Source organism: Oncorhynchus gorbuscha, linkage group LG05 (assembly GCF_021184085.1).
Source record: "Oncorhynchus gorbuscha isolate QuinsamMale2020 ecotype Even-year linkage group LG05, OgorEven_v1.0, whole genome shotgun sequence".
Classification (NCBI taxonomy): Eukaryota; Metazoa; Chordata; class Actinopteri; order Salmoniformes; family Salmonidae; genus Oncorhynchus; species Oncorhynchus gorbuscha.
Window position 1 is genome coordinate 704,499 of NC_060177.1, and position 23,753 is coordinate 728,251.

The following is a 23,753-nucleotide window of genomic DNA, read 5'->3' on the forward strand; positions in this document are numbered from 1 at the left end:
AATGGTCTAATTCACACACTTATTAAGATAACATCCCTAGTCATCCCCACTGCCTCTGATCTGGAGGACTCACTAAACAGATAACATCCCTGGTCATCCCTACTGCCTCTGATCTGGCGAACTCACTAAACAGAGAACATCCCTGGTCATCCCTACTGCCTCTGATCTGGCGGACTCACTAAACAGAGAACATCCATTTAAGTCATTTAGCAGACGCTCTTATCCAGAGCGACTTACAAATTGGTGCAATCACCTTATGACATCCAGTGGGACAGTCACTTAACAATAGTGCATCTAAAACTTAGGGGGGGTGGGGTGAGAGGGATTACTTAACCTATCCTAGGTATTCCTTAAAGAGGTGGGGTTTCAGGTGTCTCCGGAAGGTGGTGATTGACTCCGCTGTCCTGGCGTCGTGAGGGAGTTTGTTCCACCATTGGGGGGCCAGGGCAGCGAACAGTTTTGACTGGGCTGAGCGGGAGCTGTACTTCCTCAGTGGTAGGGAGGCGAGCAGGCCAGAGGTGGATGAACGCAGTGCCCTTGTTTGGGTGTAGGGCCTGATCAGAGCCTGGAGGTACTGAGGTGCCGTTCCCCTCACAGCTCCGTAGGCAAGCACCATGGTCTTGTAGCGGATGCGAGCTTCAACTGGAAGCCAGTGGAGAGAACGGAGGAGCGGGGTGACGTGAGAGAACTTGGGAAGGTTGAACACCAGACGGGCTGCGGCGTTCTGGATGAGTTGAAGGGGTTTAATGGCACAGGCAGGGAGCCCAGCCAACAGCGAGTTGCAGTAATCCAGACGGGAGATGACAAGTGCCTGGATTAGGACCTGCGCCGCTTCCTGTGTGAGGCAGGGTCGTACTCTGCGGATGTTGTAGAGCATGAACCTACAGGAACGGGCCACCGCCTTGATGTTAGTTGAGAACGACAGGGTGTTGTCCAGGATCACGCCAAGGTTCTTGGCGCTCTGGGAGGAGGACACAATGGAGTTGTCAACCGTGATGGCGAGATCATGGAACGGGCAGTCCTTCCCGGGAGGAAGAGCAGCTCCGTCTTGCCGAGGTTCAGCTTGAGGTGGTGATCCGTCATCCACACTGATATGTCTGCCAGACATGCAGAGATGCGATTCGCCACCTGGTCATCAGAAGGGGGAAAGGAGAAGATTAATTGTGTGTCGTCTGCATAGCAATGATAAGAGAGACCATGTGAGGTTATGACAGAGCCAAGTGACTTGGTGTATAGCGAGAATAGGAGAGGGCCAAGAACAGAGCCCTGGGGGACACCAGTGGTGAGAGCGCGTGGTGAGGAGACAGATTCTCGCCACGCCACCTGGTAGGAGCGACCTGTCAGGTAGGACGCAATCCAAGCGTGGGCCGCGCCGGAGATGCCCAACTCGGAGAGGGTGGAGAGGAGGATCTGATGGTTCACAGTATCGAAGGCAGCCGATAGATCTAGAAGGATGAGAGCAGAGGAGAGAGAGTTAGCTTTAGCAGTGCGGAGCGCCTCCGTGATACAGAGGAGAGCAGTCTCAGTTGAATGACTAGTCTTGAAACCTGACTGATTTGGATCAAGAAGGTCATTCGGAGAGAGATAGCGGGAGAGCTGGCCAAGGACGGCACGTTCAAGAGTTTTGGAGAGAAAAGAAAGAAGGGATACTGGTCTGTAATTGTTGACATCGGAGGGATCGAGTGTAGGTTTTTTCAGAAGGGGTGCAACTCTCGCTCTCTTGAAGACGGAAGGGACGTAGCCAACGGTCAGGGATGAGTTGATGAGCGAGGTGAGGTAAGGGAGAAGGTCTCCGGAAATGGTCTGGAGAAGAGAGGAGGGGATAGGGTCAAGCGGGCAGGTTGTTGGGCGGCCGGCCGTCACAAGACGCGAGATTTCATCTGGAGAGAGAGGGGAGAAAGAGGTCAGAGCACAGGGTAGGGCAGTGTGAGCAGAACCAGCGGTGTCGTTTGACTTAGCAAACGAGGATCGGATGTCGTCGACCTTCTTTTCAAAATGGTTGACGAAGTCATCTGCAGAGAGGGAGGAGGGGGGGGAGGGGGCGGAGGATTCAGGAGGGAGGAGAAGGTGGCAAAGAGCTTCCTAGGGTTGGAGGCAGAAGCTTGGAATTTAGCGTGGTAGAAAGTGGCTTTAGCAGCAGAGACAGAGGAGGAAAATGTAGAGAGGAGGGAGTGAAAGGATGCCAGGTCCGCAGGGAGGCGAGTTTTCCTCCATTTCCGCTCGGCTGCCCGGAGCCCTGTTCTGTGAGCTCGCAATGAGTCATCGAGCCACGGAGCGGGAGGGGAGGACCGAGCCGGCCTGGAGGATAGGGGACATAGAGAGTCAAGGGATGCAGAGAGGGAGGAGAGGAGGGTTGAGGAGGCAGAATCAGGAGATAGGTGGGAGAAGGTTTGAGCGGAGGGAAGAGATGATAGGATGGAAGAGGAGAGAGTAGCGGGGGAGAGAGAGCGAAGGTTGGGACGGCGCGATACCATCCGAGTAGGGGCAGTGTGGGAGGTGTTGGATGAGAGCGAGAGGGAAAAGGATACAAGGCAGTGGTCGGAGACTTGGAGGGGAGTTGCAATGAGGTTAGTGGAAGAACAGCATCTAGTAAAGATGAGGTCGAGCGTATTGCCTGCCTTGTGAGTAGGGGGGGAAGGTGAGAGGGTGAGGTCAAAAGAGGAGAGGAGTGGAAAGAAGGAGGCAGAGAGGAAAGAGTCAAAGGTAGACGTGGGGAGGTTAAAGTCGCCCAGAACTGTGAGAGGTGAGCCGTCCTCAGGAAAGGAGCTTATCAAGGCATCAAGCTCATTGATGAACTCTCCGAGGGAACCTGGAGGGCGATAAATGATAAGGATGTTAAGCTTGAAAGGGCTATCCCTGGTCATCCCTACTGCCTCTGATCTGGCGGACTCACTGAACACACATGCTTCATCTGTAAAGAATGTCTGAGTGTTGAAGCCCCTGGTTATCCTTAAATTTAAAAACCAAGCAAGTCTGGTTTGCTTAAACTAAGGAATTTTTAATGATTCATACATTTACTTTTGATACATAAGTTTATTTCAAACAAATACTTTTAGTCAAGTAGGATTTTAAGTAGGATTTTACTGGGTGACTTTCATAATGACTTTAATCATTTTCTATTAAGGTATCCATACTTTTACTCAGTGCTTAATTTGTCAATCGGGAGGTGCGGGAACAAAAAGTGAGTGTGACTCTGAGGTAATCTCCTTTATAATAAAGCATTATTATCATTGCTTTAGCGTAGTGGCATAGAGTAGTTGTGTACAGGCGCTTGCAGAAGTTGCGAACATGGGGATTTGTTTGTAGCCTGGGGTCCAGGAAACATGTGGCATTTTTATAAACTAATTTCATGCAATTCTACATGACGGAATCTTTTTTAATCAATCAATAAATAAATTGGACACTGTGCTATCTAACCTCCAATCGAGCTTCAATGCCATACAACACTCCTTCCGTGGCCTCCAACTGCTCTTACACGCTAGTAAAACCAAATGCATGCTTTTCAACCGATCGCTGCCTGCACCCGCATGCCCGACTAGCATCACCACACTGGATGGCTCCGACCTTGAATATGTGGACACCTATAATTACCTAGGTGTCTGGCTAGAATGCAAACTCTCCTTCCAGACCCATATCAAACATCTCCAATCGAAAATCAAATCAAGAATCGGCTTTCTATTCCGCAACAAAGCCTCCTTCACTCACGCTGCCAAGCTTACCCTAGTAAAACTGACTATCCTACCGATCCTCGACTTCGGCGACGTCATCTACAAAATTGCTTCCAACACTCTACTCAGCAAACTGGATGCAGTTTATCACAGTGCCATCCGTTTTGTCACTAAAGCACCTTATATTACCCACCACTGCGACTTGTATGCTCTAGTCGGCTGGCCCTCGCTACATATTCGTCGCCAGACCCACTGGCTTCAGGTCATCTACAAGGCCATGCTAGGCAAAGCTCCACCTTATCTCAGCTCACTGGTCACGATGGCAACACCCATCCGTAGCACGCGCTCCAGCAGGTGTATCTCATTGATCATCCCTAAAGCCAACACCTCATTCGGCCGCCTTTCGTTCCAGTACTCTGCTGCCTGTGACTGGAACGAATTGCAAAAATCGCTGAAGTTGGAGACTTTTATCTCCCTCACCAACTTCAAACATCAGCTAGCTGAGCAGCTAACCGATCACTGCAGCTGTATATAATCTATTGGTAAATAGCACACCCATTTTCACCTACCTCACCCCCACAGTTTTTATTTATTTACTTTTCTGCTCTTTTGCACACCAATATCTCTACCTGTACATGATCATTTATCACTTCAGTGTTAATCTGCAATATTGTAATTATTCGCCTACCTCCTCATGCCTTTTGCACACATTGTATATAGACTCCCCTTTTTTTCTCTGTGTTATTGACTTGTTAATTGTTTACTCCATGTGTAACTCTGTGTTGTCTGTTCACACTGCTATGCTTTATCTTGGCCAGGTCGCAGTTGCAAATGAGAACCTGTTCTCAACTAGCCTACCTGGTTAAATAAAGGTGAAATAAATAAAAAATATTTTAAAAAATGTCACAAAGTGCTCTACGGAAACCCAGCCTAAAACACAAAACAGAAAGCAATGCAGATGTAGAAGCACGGTGGCTAGGTAAAACTTCCTAGTAAGGCCTAGAAAGGCAGGAAAAAACCTAGAGAGGAACCAGGCTCTGAGGGGTGGCCAGTCGTCTTCTGGTTTTGCCGGGTTGAGATTGAACATCTTGGCCATGTGCTGTTATAAACATTCATAGATGTCCAGCAGGGTCAAATAATAATAATCCCAGTGGTTGTAGAGGGTGCAACAGGTCAGCACCTCATCAGTACTTTTAATACCCTGGTATCGATGGATGATCACGCAGATAGTCTTTCTGCTCCCGTAGGAGCTAATACATGGTCAGCTCTATCGTCCCTCCCAGTGGTTGTAGAGGGAGCTAATACATGGTCAGCTCTATCGTCCCTCCCAGTGGTTGTAGAGGGAGCTAATACATGGTCAGCTCTATCGTCCCTCCCAGTGGTTGTAGAGGGAGCTAATACATGGTCAGCTCTATCGTCCCTCCCAGTGGTTGTAGAGGGAGCTAATACATGGTCAGCTCTATCGTCCCTCCCAGTGGTTGTAGAGGGTGCAACAGGTCAGCACCTCATCAGTACTTTTAATACCCTGGTATCGATGGCTGATCACGCAGATAGTCTTTCTGCTCCCGTAGGTGGCGTCTGTGATGTTTTCTATGATGGATTTGCCTGTGAAATACAGTTGGAAATAAAGTATTTGTAAACAGTGATTTATTGCGTCCCACTGCTGGCCTGCCTCAGACGCTAAGCAGGGTCGGTCCTGGTTGGTAGGTTTGACCTGACGAAGATCCTTTTCAGATGGAAACGTCAATAAAGCAGGGAATTGGGAGCTTTCACAGTGTTCATGTTCTTTACTCAGTCCTGGTTGGTCCAGGAGACCAGATGCTGCTGGAAGTGGAGTTGGGGGGCCAGTAGGAGGCACCCTTTCCTCTGGTCTAAAAAATATATCCCAATGCCCCAGGGCAGTGATTGGGGACATTGCCCTGTGTAGGGTGCTGTCTTTTGGATCGGACTTTAAAAGGGTGTCCTGACAAAATTCCCAATCTGGCCCTAATACAATCCCCAGTTTCCAATTGGCTCATTCATCCCCCCTCCTCTCCTCTGTAACTATTCCCCAGGTCGCTGCTGTAAAATATGTTTTCAGTTAACTTACCTGGTAAAATAAGGGTTCAATAAAATGTGGTGATGTTTTGTCTGTGGCTCAACACATGGCAGACCAGCAACTGGATATAGTCTTAACAATGTGGCTCCGTTTTCAACACATGGCAGACCAGGAACTGGATATAGTCTTAACAATGTGGTGATGTTTTCAGACCAGGAACTGGATATAGTCTTAACAATGTGGTGATGTTTTCAGACCAGGAACTGGATATAGTCTTAACAATGTGGTGATGTTTTCAGACCAGGGACTGGATATAGTCTTAACAATGTGGTGATGTTTTCAGACCAGGAACTGGATATAGTGTTAACAATGTGGTGATGTTTTCAGACCAGGAACTGGATATAGTCTTAACAATGTGGTGATGTTTTCAGACCAGGAACTGGATATAGTCTTAACAATGTGGTGATGTTTTCAACACATGGCAGGCCAGGAACTGGATATAGTGTTAACAATGTGGTGATGTTTTCAGACCAGGAACTGGATATAGTCTTAACAATGTGGTGATGTTTTCAGAACAGGAACTGGATATAGTCTTAACAATGTGGTGATGTTTTCAACACATGGCAGGCCAGGAACTGGATATAGTGTTAACAATGTGGTGATGTTTTCAGACCAGGAACTGGATATAGTCTTAACAATGTGGTGATGTTTTCAGACCAGGAACTGGATATAGTCTTAACAATGTGGTGATGTTTTCAACACATGGCAGGCCAGGAACTGGATATAGTCTTAACAATGTGGTGATGTTTTCAACACATGGCAGACCAGGAACTGGATATAGTCTTAACAATGTGGTGATGTTTTCAGAACAGGAACTGGATATAGTCTTAACAATGTGGTGATGTTTTCAACACATGGCAGGCCAGGAACTGGATATAGTGTTAACAATGTGGTGATGTTTTCAGACCAGGAACTGGATATAGTCTTAACAATGTGGTGATGTTTTCAACACATGGCAGGCCAGGAACTGGATATAGTCTTAACAATGTGGTGATGTTTTCAACACATGGCAGACCAGGAACTGGATATAGTCTTAACAATGTGGTGATGTTTTCAACACATGGCAGACCAGGAACTGGATATAGTCTTAACAATGTGGTGATGTTTTCAGACCAGGAACTGGATATAGTCTTAACAATGTGGTGATGTTTTCAGACCAGGAACTGGATATAGTCTTAACAATGTGGTGATGTTTTCAGACCAGGGACTGGATATAGTCTTAACAATGTGGTGATGTTTTCAGACCAGGAACTGGATATAGTCTTAACAATGTGGTGATGTTTTCAGACCAGGAACTGGATATAGTCTTAACAATGTGGTGATGTTTTCAGACAAGGAACTGGATATAGTCTTAACAATGTGGTGATGTTTTCAGACCAGGAACTGGATATAGTCTTAACAATGTGGTGATGTTTTCAGACCAGGAACTGGATATAGTCTTAACAATGTGGTGATGTTTTCAGACCAGGAACTGGATATAGTCTTAACAATGTGGTGATGTTTTCAGACCAGGAACTGGATATAGTCTTAACAATGTGGTGATGTTTTCAGACCAGGAACTGGATATAGTCTTAACAATGTGGTGATGTTTTCAACACATGGCAGGCCAGGAACTGGATATAGTCTTAACAATGTGGTGATGTTTTCAGACCAGGAACTGGATATAGTCTTAACAATGTGGTGATGTTTTCAGACCAGGAACTGGATATATTCTTAACAATGTGGTGATGTTTTCAGACCAGGAACTTCAATGTCAAAATTGCTCTGAATAGTCATTTTCCAGAGGGTCTGAATACTTATGTAAATAAGGTATTTCAGTTTTATTTTTTTAATTGCATAAATGTCTAAAAACCTGTTTTCGCTTTGTCATTATGGGATATTGCGTGTAGATTGATGAGAACATGTTTTTATTTCATCCATTTTTGAATAAGGCTGTTACCTCAATCCGAAATTACATTTAAATTTCAATCGTGCTGGAATGCGGCCCTTCCACGGTTCCAGAATGAATCTAGCCTAAACCCCCTAGAATTAGAATGAGTGACCCAATTCAACATATATTCGATGTTGGTTCAATGTCATTTAATTAACAATGTTCCGACAGACATAAATACAAATAAAATTGTTAAAAATACGATTCTAGTTGGTTTAGCCACGGAAAAAGGCAGGAACCTTCGTGCTAGCCATGATTGGCTGAGATATTGGATGAGCTGGATTTGCCGGGAGAAGAGTGTGGATTGGTCTGCAATGTCGCATGCTTCTGTCTATAACGTCAGCTGCTCAGTATGTGTTGATAGTCATTTCTACCGCGCTGTTTTTGAAAGATATAACGTTAGCCATCGAGAACTACAAAATTTTTGCTACTTTGATGCCCTGAATTTAGCAGGCCCTATCAACAGATCATTTGGAAAAAGTGATTGGCTACTTTCTGTACACGCCCGGTCAGTGTGAACCGGAGTGACTTGACACAACGCTGACCAAACAAGATGTAGCTACAAACAGAACAGAGTTAAATATTTGCCGTGAAGCGTTCACCCATATATACGGGTAAGAGTCTAGCTACATTTTCACATATTCCAAGTTTCTAATTTGGTCAGAAAGTAATTTTCATTGCAGGTTAAAGCGTACTGTTCGCTAGCTAACGTTACATGTATGATCTGTGTAGTAATATTATTCAAATCAGAAATGCATTTGCATTGTTAGTTATAGCTGCAACAGTGTATGTTAAGAGGAGGCAGCGGGTTAAACAGCTAAACCACCCTAGGCCATAATCTCATGTCATTATCTATCTGTTATTATAATGTCATTATCTAGTTATAGCTGCAACAGTGTATGTTAAGAGGAGGCAGCGGGTTAAACAGCTAAACCACCCTAGGCCATAATCTCATGTCATTATCTATCTGTTATTATAATGTCATTATCTAGTTATAGCTGCAACAGTGTATGTTAAGAGGAGGCAGCGGGTTAAACAGCTAGACCACCCTAGGCCATAATCTCATGTCATTATCTATCTGTTATTATAATGTCATTATCTATCTATATGATTATAATGTCATTATCTATATTATTATAATGTCATTATCTATATTAGTATAATGTCATTATCTATATTATTATAATGTCATTATCTATTTGTATTATTATAATGTCATTATCTATCTATATTATTATAATGTCATTATCTATATTATTATAATGTCATTATCTATATTAGTATAATGTCATTATCTATATTATTATAATGTCATTATCTATCTATATTATTATAATGTCATTATCTATATTATTATCTATATTATCATAATGTCATTATCTATATTATTAGAATGTCATGATCTATGTTATTATAATGTCATTATCTATATTATTATAATGTCATTATCTATATTATTATAATGTCATTATCTATATTATTATAATGTCATTATCTATATTATTATAATGTCGTTATCTATATGATTATAATGTCATTATCTATCTATATTATTATAATGTCATTATTTATATTATTATAATGTCATTATCTATATTATTATAATGTCATTATCTATCTATATTATTATAATGTCATTATTTATATTATTATGACATTATCTATATTATTATAATGTCATTATCTATATTATTATAATGTCATTATCTATATTATTATAATGTCATGATCTATATTATTATAATGTCATTATTTATATTATTATAATGTCATTATCTATATTATTATAATGTCATTATCTATATTATTATAATGTCATGATCTATGTTATTATAATGTCATTATTTATATTATTATAATGTCATTATCTATATTATTATAATGTCATTATCTATATTATTAACATGTTCCTCTCTAGGTTTCTTCCTAGGTTTTGGCCTTTCTAGGGAGTTTTTCCTAGCCACCGTGCTTTTACACCTGCATTGTTTGCTGTTTGGGGTTTTAGGCTGGGTTTCTGTACAGCACTTTGAGATATCAGCTGATGTACGAAGGGCTATATAAATAAATTTGATTTGATTATTATAATGTCATTATCTATATTATTATAATGTCATTATCTATATTATTATAATGTCATTATCTATATTATTATAATGTCATTATCTATATTATTATAATGTCGCTATCTATATGATTATAATGTCATTATCTATCTATGTTATTATAATGTCATTATTTATATTATTATTATGTCATTATCTATCTATATTATTATAATGTCATTATTTATATTATTATGTCATTATCTATATTATTATAATGTCATTATTTATATTATTATAATGGCATTATCTATATTATTATAATGTCATTATCTATCTATATTATTATAATGTCATTATTTATATTATTATGTCATTATCTATATTATTATAATGTCATTATTTATATTATTATGTCATTATCTATATTATTATAATGTCATTATTTATATTATAATGTCATTATCTATATTATTATAATGTCATTATTTATATTATTATAATGGCATTATCTATATTATTATAATGTCATTATCTATATTATTATAATGTCATTATTTATATTATAATGTCATTATCTATATTATTATAATGTCATTATCTATATTATTATAATGTCATTATTTATATTATTATAATGTCATTATCTATATTATTATAATGTCATTATCTATATTATTATAATGTCATTATTTATATTATTATGTCATTATCTATATTATTATAATGTCATTATTTATATTATTATGTCATTATCTATATTATTATAATGTCATTATTTATATTATAATGTCATTATCTATATTATTATAATGTCATTATTTATATTATTATAATGGCATTATCTATATTATTATAATGGCATTATCTATCTGTTATTATTATAATGGCATTATCTATCTATATTATTATAATGGCATTATCTATCTATATTATTATAATGGCATTATCTATATATATTATTATAATGTCAGTATTTATATTATTATAATGTAATTATTTATATTATTATAATGGCATTATCTATATTATTATAATGTCATTATCTATTTATGTTATTGTAATGGCATTATCTATATGTTATTATAATATCATCTATCTATGCTATAATAACAAGAGGAGGCAGTGGGTTAAACCGCTAGACCACCCTAGGCCATAATGTCATGTCATTATCTATATTATTATAATGGCATTATATATCTGTTATTATTATGCCATTATATATGTATATTATTATAATGTCATTATCTATATTATTATAATGTCATCATCTATTTATATTATAATGTCATTATCTATTTATATTATTAGAATGACATTATCTATCTATATTATTATAATGTCATTATCTATCTATATAATTATAATGTCATTATTTATCTATGTTATAATAACATGTCATTATATATGTATATTATTATAATGTCATTATCTATTTATATTAGTATAATGTCATTATCTATCTATATTATTATAATGTCATTATCTATTTATATTATTAGAATGACATTATCTATCTATATTATTATGATGTCATTATCTATCTATATTATTATAATGTCATTATCTATCTATATAATTATAATGTCATTATTTATCTATGTTATAATAACATGTCATTATATATGTATATTATTATAATGTCATTATCTATTTATATTAGTATAATGTCATTATCTATCTATATTATTATAATGTCATTATCTATCTATGCTATAATACCATGTCATTATCTATCTATATTATTATAATGTCATTATCTATCTATATTATTATAATGTCATTATCTATCTATATAATTATAATGTCATTATTTATCTATGTTATAATAACATGTCATTATATATGTATATTATTATAATGTCATTATCTATTTATATTAGTATAATGTCATTATCTATCTATATTATTATAATGTCATTATCTATTTATATTATTAGAATGACATTATCTATCTATATTATTATGATGTCATTATCTATCTATATTATTATAATGTCATTATCTATCTATATAATTATAATGTCATTATTTATCTATGTTATAATAACATGTCATTATATATGTATATTATTATAATGTCATTATCTATTTATATTATTATAATGTCATTATCTATATTATTATAATGGCATTATCTATCTGTTATTATTATAATGGCATTATCTATCTATATTATTATAATGTCATTATCTATATTATTATAATGTCAGTATTTATATTATTATAATGTCATTATCTATTTATATTATTATAATGTCATTATTTATCTATGCTATAATAACACGTAATTATCTATTTATATTATTATAATGTCATTATCTATTTATATTATTATAATGTCATTATCTATCTATGCTATAATACCATGTCATTATCTATCTATATTATTATAATGTCATTATCTATCTATATTATTATACTGTCATTATCTATCTGTTATTATAATGTCATTATCTATCTATGCTATAATAACATGTCATTATCTATCTATATTATTATAATGTCATTATCTATCTATATTATAATGTCATTATCTATCTGTTATTATGTCATTATCTATCTATATTATAATGTCATTATCTATCTATATTATAATGTCATTATCTATCTATGTTATTAAACTGTCAATATTTATCTATCTGTTATTATGTCATTATCAATCTATATTATATATATATTTTAATTTGGACTGTACACTTGTTTATTCCATGTGTAACTCTGTGTTGTTTGTGTCACACTGCTTTGCTTTATCTTTGCCAGGTATCAGTTGTAAATGAGAACTTGTTCTCAACTAGCTTACCTGGTTAAATAAAGGTGAACGCTATTATACTGTCATTATCTGTCTATGTTATTATAATGACATTATCTATCTTGTCTGATAGATAGTGTTTGCTTTGAATTGAATCATGGTAATGTTACCGTGGTAACATTTATTTTAAATGGTGCATAGCTGAAAAGGGGCCATGGGATTGAATCCCGACCTTAGTATGACTGTGAGAGGTTGACTGTAAGAGAATGTATGACTATAAGAGGGGATGGATGGAAGAGCTCCTTTCATATGCCCAACAATGCCATCTGCCGGACAGGAAGGGAAATACTGTATGTCATAAACAGAAACCTCTCTTTTTATTGAACAATAACAATATATTGTTCAATATAAAATATTTTTCAACAGGAACTTAATATATTATTTCTAGTATAATACTGTAATAGAACATCAGACAGTAGCCTATAAATACTGTGTTGCAGTAAGGAGGACCAACAGGGCAGAGTAAAAACTAAAATAGTATTTAATGTATTTACAATGAACATACAATCATGTCATATTTTACAAGTCATATACAGAACTTAACATTGTTAAATATAAATGTATGCATTTTGAAAAAAGGTCAAATAAGTTGAAGCATTTGGGACATCTAAAAGTCTGACATGTTTAAAATACAGGAAGAGGATATTTTCATATTTCAATGCTTTTTGTTTTAAAAGATTTCCTGCAACGTGCCATGAGCTTTTGGTGTATATCACCTTCTAACGCGAGCCAACACCCCACTGCCCCGTTCAACCTTAATGAACCTGGTCAGCCCAGTGTTCCCCTTCAACCTTAATGAACCTGGTCAGCCCAGGGTTCCCCTTCAACCTTAATGAACCTGGTCAGGTCAGGGTTCCCCTTCAACCTTAATGAACCTGGTCAGCCCAGGGTTCCCCTTCAACCTTTATGAACCTGGTCAGCCCAGGGTTCCCCTTCAACCTTTATGAACCTGGTCAGCCCAGGGTTCCCCTTCAAACCAGAGCTGTGTTCACCACAGGGTTGGTGTCCATTACATTTAAATTCCAGGCAATTCAAAAAGTAAACCAAATTCCAATTCCAAATGGTCCTTATCAAAAAGCATAGTAGAGAATTGGAATTTCACTGTACTTCCTTGAAGATGCAGTCCGGGGATGGAATTACAACAACAAATAAACATATCATACTAAATGGATGATGTAGTACACAAAACACTAGCTAACTACCATCAGGTCTTAATGGCCTGGTACTCAGGGCACTATTGTCCCTCCATCAGGTCTTAATGGCCTGGTACTCAGGACCCTATTGTCCCTCCATCAGGTCTTAATGGCCTGGTACTCAGGGCTCTATCGTCCCTCCATCAGGTCTTAATGGCCTGGTACTCAGGGCTCTATTGTCCCTCCATCAGGTCTTAATGGCCTGGTACTCAGGGCTCTATAGTCCCTCCATCAGGTCTTAATGGCCTGGTACTCAGGGCTCTATTGTCCCTCCATCAGGTCCTAATGGCCTGGTACTCAGGGTTCTATCGTCCCTCCATCAGGTCTTAATGGCCTGGTACTCAGGGTTCTATTGTCCCTCCATAAGGTCTTAATGGCCTGGTACTCAGGGACTCTATCGTCCCTCCATAAGGTCTTAATGGCCTGGTACTCAGGGTTCTATTGTCCCTCCATCAGGTCTTAATGGCCTGGTACTCAGGGCTCTATCGTCCCTCCATCAGGTCTTAATGGCCTGGTACTCAGGGTTCTATTGTCCCTCCATCAGGTCCTAATGGCCTGGTACTCAGGGTTCTATTGTCCCTCCATCAGGTCCTAATGGCCTGGTACTCAGGGTTCTATTGTCCCTCCAACCACTCTGATATTATTGCAAATGCCATGGAAAATCACATGAAACACTTATCCTCAAAAGAGTAGTATCTTCCTTTTAAAAGGCAGGTTAAAACAGTGTAAAACATGGTTGCTGTGGATGTTGTTTCAAAGCCTCTAATACAACCAAATGGACAGCGCTTTCTAAAGTGATGATTCAGTCAAAACACCCATATGTATATTACCGTTTATGCACAGGCTTATGAGCCCAAGCCATCCTTATGGCATTACCCATCCTACCGCATGGCAGAAAAACATCTTATGTAACATGTCTTTGGTACATAATTGGTCTAGCCTATACTGGTTACCTTATGCTATACGCCAACATTATACTGTACATACATCTATACATTATACAGCCTATACTGGTTACCTTATGCTATACACCAACATTATACTGGTTACCTTATGCTATACTCCAACATTAAACACATTCTAGTAACGGCCTTTGGGTGTGGACTGTACTACTGGGCATACTGGTGGACTGGTTACCTCATGCTATACTCCAACATTAAACACATTCTAGTAATGGCCTTTGGGTGTGGACTGTACTACTGGGCATACTGGTGGACTGGTTACCTTATGCTATACTCCAACATTAAACACATTCTAGTAACGGCCTTTGAGTGTGGACTGTACTACTGGGCATACTGGTGGACTGGTTACCTTATGCTACACTCCAACATTTATATCCACGAGTCTGGCAGAGAACGTAAAGCCCTAGGCCATGCGTTTGATAATAATAATAATATATGCCATTTAGCAGACGCTTTTATCCAAAGGGTGGTCCCGGGGATCGAACCCACTACCCTGGCGTTACAAGCGCCATGCTCTACCAACTGAGCTGATTCATTGATTGAGCAGGGTGGCTTACAGTTAGCCTACAATTAGTGAATTTGTATTTCATTTTGAATAGCCTAGTAATAGTGAATGTTTAATATTTGAATAATGAATTGGGTGCCCCATTACCTTTAGCTATCCATAATACAGTATCTCACCACTGTGCGTTTCCATCTCCTCCTCTCTCTCCTTTATTCCTTTCTGGAGCACACAGAGGGGCTGTCAACAGTTTAGTGAAGTATGTTTCGTTACGAAAACATGTTACTGTCAATGTTTCCCAAAAGATTTGACTTGGTTTCCAAAATGAAGCACTGGGTAGCTGCAGGAACAAGGTGGGAGAGCTCATGGTATACAGAGTACTGGGTAGCTGCAGGAACAGGGTTGGAGAGCCCATGGTATACAGAGTACTGGGTAGCTCCAGGAACAAGGTTGGAGAGCCCATGGTATACAGAGTACTGGGTAGCTCCAGGAACAGGGTTGGAGAGCTCATGGTATACAGAGTACTGGGTAGCTCCAGGAACAGGGTTGGAGAGCTCATGGTATACAGAGTACTGGGTAGCTGCAGGAACAAGGTTGGAGAGCTCATGGTATACAGACTACTGGGTAGCTGCAGGAACAAGGTTGGAGAGCTCATGGTATACAGAGTACTGGGTAGCTGCAGGAACAGGGTTGGAGAGCTCATGGTATACAGAGTACTGGGTAGCTGCAGGAACAAGTTTGGAGAGCCCATGGTATACAGAGTACTGGGTAGCTCCAGGAACAGGGTTGGAGAGCCCATGGTATACAGAGTACTGGGTAGCTCCAGGAACAAGGTTGGAGAGCTCATGGTATACAGAGTACTGGGTAGCTCCAGGAACAGGGTTGGAGAGCCCATCCAGAGTTTTGTCGGACAATCACCTGTCGGGCAGTGAGAGGCTGGCTGCTCCTCAAACTGCTTGATGCTGGAGTGAAATAAGTGTTTTTGTGTGCCCTAAAACTGAAACAACCTGGTGTTTACAACAAGCAATGTTAGGCAAGAGTTGCTGAAAGGGTCTGAAAAAGTCAACCAACCCAGAACGCAACGCAAGTTTGAGGACAAAGAAATCCTTTTCTACCCAAGCTACGGATGAGGAGCTGTGTCTAAGCGGGTGAATTCAAGTCCAACCACCCAGCCTCCATCTCCCATCGAATTGTGGTATCTAAAGGGTTTCATTCCTATGCTGAGAGCTCTGAGCTACAGAGCTCTCTGTCCTCAGAAGACCCCTTCCAGAGCAAAGGGGGGGACAGACTCCTAAGGGACACGGACACCGGGAGGACGTGCAATGAGGTGAGCAGGAGAAGTGCGTCATCGACCAACGGAACAGTCCACGCAGAGAATCCCCGGAGATCACCCCCCTACGTAATTACATCATTATATTCTGACCCATAAAAGCGGCAGTTTGAGGCAAGGTTGGGGTTAGAATAGCATAGCTGACAAATTAACCCAAATGTATATTTCTCTGGTGTACTTCTTTTTCTCTCTCTTTTGAAATCCCCACTGTGGGTAACACGCGCCATAGTGGGTAACACGCGCCATAGTGGGTAACACGCGCCATAGTGGGTAACACGCGCCATAGTGGGTAACACGCGCCATAGTGGGTAACACGCGCCATAGTGGGTAACACGCGCCATAGTGGGTAACACGCGCCATAGTGGGTAACACGCGCCATAGTGGGTAACACGCGCCATAGTGGGTAACACGCGCCATAGTGTGTTGGCCCGTTATACTAAGTTCTAATAAATTGTTATGCAGGTGAATGAGGACCCAAAAGCGACTTGGCGAAAACAGAGTTTTTAATCCAGTAAAGATACTTTACAAAACAAAAGGCATAATACTACTCGTAAAGACGAGAACAGACTGGAGACTTGATCAAGAACTGCAGGTTGCCTCGGGAAGGCACTTGAACCTAGCAGACTCAGACACCTGCTCACCACGCAGCATCTGAGGGAAACACGACACGACAGGGCAATACATAGACACAGCACGGTGAATTATAGACAAGGATCCGACAGGGCAGGAACGGAAAACAAGGAGAGAAATAGGGACTCTAATCAGGTTAAAGGATCGGGAACAGGTGTGGGAAGACTAAATGATTGATTAGGGGAACAGGAACAGCTGGGAGCAGGAACGGAACGATAGAGAGAGAGAGAGCGAGAGAGTGAGAGAGGAGGGGAGAGAGAGGGATAGAAGAGGGAAATAACCTAATAAGACCAGCAGAGGGAAACGAATAGAAGGGAAGCACAGGGACAAGACATGATAATCAATGACAAAACATGACAGTACCCCCACTCACCGAGCGCCTCCTGGCGCACTCGAGAGGAACCCTGGCGGCAACGGAGGAAATCATCAATAAGCGAACGGTCCAGCACGTCCCGAGACGGAACCCAACTCCTCTCCTCAGGACCGTAACCCTCCCAATCCACTAAGTATTGGTGACCCGTCCCGAGAACGCATGTCCATGATCTTACGTACCTTGTAAATAGGTGCGCTCTCGACAAGGACGGGAGGGGGAGGGAAGACGAACGGGGGTGCGAAGAAAGGGCTTGACACAGGAGACATGGAAGACAGGATGGACGCGACGAAGATGTCGCGGAAGAAGCAGTCGCACAGCGACAGGATTGACGACCTGGGAGACACGGAACGGACCAATGAACCGCGGAGTCAACTTACGAGAAGCTGTCGTAGAGGAAGGTTGCAAGTGGAAAGCCACACTCTCTGGCCGCAACAATACCTTGGACTCTTAATCCTGCGTCTATTGGCGGCTCTCACAGTCTGTGCCCTGTAACGGCAAAGTGCAGACCTCACCCTCCTCCAGGTGCGCTCACAACGTTGGACAAACGCTTGAGCGGAGGGAACGCTGGACTCGGCAAGCTGGGATGAGAACAGAGGAGGCTGGTAACCCAGACTACTCTGAAACGGAGATAACCCGGTAGCAGACGAAGGAAGCGAGTTGTGGCGTATTCTGCCCAGGGGAGCTGTTCTGCCCAAGACGCAGGGTTTCTGAAAGAAAGGCTGCGTAGTATGCGACCAATCGTCTGATTGGCCCTCTCTGCTTGACCGTTAGACTGGGGATGAAACCCGGAAGAGAGACTGACGGACGCACCAATCAAGCGACAGAACTCCCTCCAAAACTGTGACGTGAATTGCGGGCCTCTGTCTGAAACGGCGTCTAACGGGAGGCCATGAATTCTGAACACATTCTCGATGATGATTTGTGCCGTCTCCTTAGCGGAAGGAAGTTTAGCGAGGGAATGAAATGTGCCGCCTTAGAGAACCTATCGACAACCGTAAGAATCACAGTCTTCCCCGCAGACAAAGGCAGACCGGTAATGAAGTCTAGGGCGATGTGAGACCATGGTCGAGAAGGAATGGGAGCGGTCTGAGACGACCGGCAGGAGGAGAGTTACCCGACTTAGTCTGCGCGCAGTCCGAACAAGCAGCCACGAAACGGCGCGTGTCACGCTCCTGAGTCGGCCACCAAAAAGCGCTGGCGAATAGACGCAAGAGTGCCTCGAACACCGGGATGACCAGCTAACTTGGCAGAGTGAGCCCACTGAAGAACAGCCAGACGAGTGGAAACAGGAACGAAAAGGAGGTTACTAGGACAAGCGCGCGGCGCGCAGTGTGCGTGAGTGCTTGCTTAACCTGTCTTTCAATTCCCCAGACTGTTAACCCGACAACACGCCCATAAGGAAGAATCCCTCGGGATCAGTAGAAGCCACAGAAGAACTAAACAGACGGGATAAGGCATCAGGCTTGGTGTTTTTGCTACCCGGACGGTAAGAAATCACAAACTCGAAACGAGCGAAAAACAACGCCCAACGAGCTTGACGGGCATTAAGTCGTTTGGCAGAACGGATGTACTCAAGGTTCTTATGGTCTGTCCAAACGACAAAGGAACGGTCGCCCCCTCCAACCACTGTCGCCATTCGCCTAGGGCTAAGCGGATGGCGAGCAGTTCACGGTTACCCACATCATAGTTGCGCTCAGATGGCGACAGGCGATGAGAAAAATAAGCGCAAGGATGAACCTTATCGTCAGACTGGAAGCGCTGGGATAGAATGGCTCCCACGCCCACCTCTGAAGCGTCAACCTCGACAATGAATTGTCTAGTGACGTCAGGAGTAACGAGGATAGGAGCGGACGTAAAACGTTCTTTTAGAAGATCAAAAGCTCCCTGGGCGGAACCGGACCACTTAAAACACGTCTTGACAGAAGTAAGAGCTGTGAGAGGGCAGCAACTTGACCGAAATTACGAATGAAACGCCGATAGAAATTAGCGAAACCTAAAAAGCGCTGCAACTCGACACGTGACCTTGGAACGGGCCAATCACTGACAGCTTGGACCTTAGCGGAATCCATCTGAATGCCTTCAGCGGAAATAACGGAACCGAGAAAAGTAACGGAGGAGACATGAAAAGAGCACTTCTCAGCCTTTACGTAGAGACAATTCTCTAAAGGCGCTGTAGAACACGTCGAACGTGCTGAACATGAATCTCGAGTGACGGTGAAAAAATCAGGATATCGTCAAGATAGACAAAAACAAAGATGTTCAGCATGTCTCTCAGAACATCATTAACTAATGCCTGAAAAACAGCTGGCGCATTGGCGAGACCAAACGGCAGAACCCGGTACTCAAAATGCCCTAACGGGTGTTAAACGCCGTTTTCCACTCGTCCCCCTCTCTGATGCGCACGAGATGGTAAGCGTTACGAAGGTCCAACTTAGTAAAGCACCTGGCTCCTGCAGAATCTCGAAGGCTGATGACATAAGGGGAAGCGGATAACGATTCTTAACCGTTATGTCATTCAGCCCTCGATAATCACGCAGGGGCGCAGAGTACCGTCCTTCTTCTTAACAAAAAAAGAACCCCGCCCCGGCCGGAGAGGAAGAAGGCACTATGGTACCGGCGTCAAGAGACACAGATAAATAATCCTCGAGAGCCTTACGTTCGGGAGCCGACAGAGAGTATAGTCTACCCCGAGGAGGAGTGGTCCCCGGAAGGAGATCAATACTACAATCATACGACCGGTGAGGAGGAAGGGAGTTGGCTCGGGACCGACTGAAGACCGTGCGCAGATCATGATATTCCTCCGGCACTCCTGTCAAATCGCCAGGTTCCTCCTGAGAAGTGGGGACAGAAGAAATGGGAGGGATGGCAGACATTAAACACTTCACATGACAAGAAACGTTCCAGGATAGGATAGAATTACTAGACCAATTAATAGAAGGATTATGACATACTAGCCAGGGATGACCCAAAACAACAGGTGTAAAGGTGAACGAAAAATCAAAAAGAAATAGTCTCACTGTGGTTACCAGATACTGTGAGAGTTAAAGGTAGTGTCTCAAATCTGATACTGGGAAGATGACTACCATCTAAGGCAAACATGGGCGTAGGCTTGTCTAACTGTCTGAAAGGAATGTCATGTTTCCGAGCCCATGCTTCGTCCATGAAACAACCCTCAGCCCCAGAGTCAATCAAGGCACTGCATGTAGCACCCGAACCGGTCCAGCGTAGATGGACCGACATAGTAGTACAGGATCTAGATGAAGAGACCTGAGTAGTAGCGCTCACCAGTAGCCCTCCGCTTACTGATGAGCTCTGGCCTTTACTGGACATGAATTGACAAAATGTCCATCAAATCCGCAATAGAGGCACAGGCGGTTGGTGATCCTCCGTTCCCTCTCCTTGGTCGAGATGCGAATACCTCCCAGCTGCATGGGCTCAGTCTCTGAGCCAGAGGAGAGGAGATGGTTGCGATGCGGAGCAGGGAAACACCGTTGACGCGAGCTCTCCTCCACGAGCTTGGTGACGAAGATCTACCCGTCGTTCTATGCGGATGGCGAGAGCAATCAAAGAGTCCACACTGGAAGGAACCTCCCGAGAGAGAATCTCATCTTTGACCACTGCGTGGAGTCCCTCCAGAAAACGAGCGAGCAGCGCCGGCTCGTTCCACTCACTAGAGGCAGCAAGAGTGCGAAACTCTATAGAGTAATCCGTTATGGATCGATCACCTTGGCATAGGGAAGCCAGGGCCCTAGAAGCCTCCCCACCAAAAACTGAACGGTCAAAAACCCGAATCATCTCCTCTTTAAAGTTCTGGTAATTGTTAGAACAATCAGCCCTTGCCTCCCAGATAGCTGTGCCCCACTCTCGAGCCCGGCCAGTAAGGAGTGAAATGACGTAAGCAACCCGAGCTCTCTCGCTAGAGTATGTGTTGGGTTGGAGAGAGAACACAATATCACACTGGGTGAGAAAGGAGCGGCACTCCGTGGGCTGCCCGGAGTAGCAAGGTGGGTTATTAACCCTAGGTTCCGGAGGCTCGGCAGGCCAGGAAGTAACAGGTGGCACGAGACGAAGACTCTGGAACTGTCCAGAGAGGTCGGAAACCTGAGCGGCCAGGTTCTCCACGGCATGGCGAGCAGCAGACAATTCCTGCTCGTGTCTGCCGAGCATGGCTCCTTGGATCTCGACGGCAGTGTTACGAGCATCTGTAGTCGCTGGGTCCATTCCTTGGTCGGATCCTTCTGTTATGCAGGTGAATGAGGACCCAAAAGCGACTTGGCGAAAACAGAGTTTTTAATCCAGTAAAGATACTTTACAAAACAAAAGGCATAATACTACTCGTAAAGACGAGAACAGACTGGAGACTTGATCAAGAACTGCAGGTTGCCTCGGGAAGGCACTTGAACCTAGCAGACTCAGACACCTGCTCACCACGCAGCATCTGAGGGAAACACGACACGACAGGGCAATACATAGACACAGCACGGTGAATTATAGACAAGGATCCGACAGGGCAGGAACGGAAAACAAGGAGAGAAATAGGGACTCTAATCAGGGAAAAGGATCGGGAACAGGTGTGGGAAGACTAAATGATTGATTAGGGGAACAGGAACAGCTGGGAGCAGGAACGGAACGATAGAGAGAAGAGAGAGCGAGAGAGTGAGAGAGGGAGGGGGAGAGAGAGGGATAGAAAGAGGGAAAGAACCTAATAAGACCAGCAGAGGGAAACGAATAGAAGGGGAAGCACAGGGACAAGACATGATAATCAATGACAAAACATGACATAAATAGCCTATAATGTGTTTTGTCTATGTGTATCTTTTATCATACTTTTAGTTTTTAGTAAATAACTCATTAGTGGGACCCAGGTCCGTGCAGATTCAAGGGCTATACAACGATCAGATTATGAGACTGATAGAGGAAACGGGTTCATTAGTGGGACCCAGGTCCGTGCAGATTCAAGGGCTATACAACTGTCATGTTTTGTCATTTATTATCTTGTCTTGTCCCTGTGCTTCCCATTCTATTCGTTTCCCTCTGCTGGTCTTATTAGGTTCTTTCCCTCTTTCTATCCCTCTCTCTCCCCCTCCCTCTCTCACTCTCTCGCTCTCTCTTCTCTCTATCGTTCCGTTCCTGCTCCCAGCTGTTCCTATTCCCCTAATCAATCATTTAGTCTTCCCACACCTGTTCCCGATCCTTTCCCCTGATTAGAGTCCCTATTTCTTCCTTTGTGTTCCGTTCCTGTCCTGTCGGTTCCTTGTCTAGAATTCACCGTGCTGTGTTTGTGTATCGCCCTGTCGTGTCGTGTTTTCCTCAGATGCTGCGTGGTGAGCAGGTGTCTGAGTCTGTCTGGTTCAAGTGCCTTCCCGAGGCAACCTGCTGTTCACCTGCTGTTCAAGATCGAGTCTCCAGTTTGTCCTCGTCATTTCGAGTGAAAGTTGTGTTTTTTTGTTTGTATTTACTTTTCTGGATTAAAGACTCTGTTTTCGCCAAGTCGCTTTTGGGTCCTCTTTCACCTGCATGACAGAAGGAACCGACCAAGGAATGGACCCAGCGACTTCAGACGCTCGTTACACTGCCGTCGAGATCCAAGGAGCCATGCTCGGCAGACACGAGCAGGAATTGTCTGCTGCTCGCCATGCCGTGGAGAACCTGGCCGCTCAGGTTTCCGACCTCTCTGGACAGTTCCAGAGTCTACGTCTCGTGCCACCTGTTACTTCCTGGCCTGCCGAGCCTCCAGAACCTAGGGTTAATAACCCACCTTGCTACTCCGGGCAGCCCACTGAGTGCCGCTCCTTTCTCACGCAGTGTGAGATTGTGTTCTCTCTCCAACCCAACACATACTCTAGAGAGAGCTCGGGTTGCTTACGTCATTTCACTCCTTACTGGCCGGGCTCGAGAATGGGGCACAGCTATCTGGGAGGCAAGGGCTGATTGCTCTAACAAGTTCCAGAACTTTAAAGAGGAGATGATTCGGGTTTTTGACCGTTCAGTTTTTGGTAGGGAGGCTTCTAGGGCCCTGGCTTCCTTATGCCAAGGTGAACGGTCCATAACGGATTATTCTATTGAGTTTCGCACTCTTGCTGCCTCTAGTGAGTGGAACGAGCCGGCGCTGCTCGCTCGTTTTCTGGAGGGACTCCACGCAGTGGTTAAGGATGAGATTCTCTCCCGGGAGGTTCCTTCAGATGTGGACTCTTTGATTGCTCTCGCCATCCG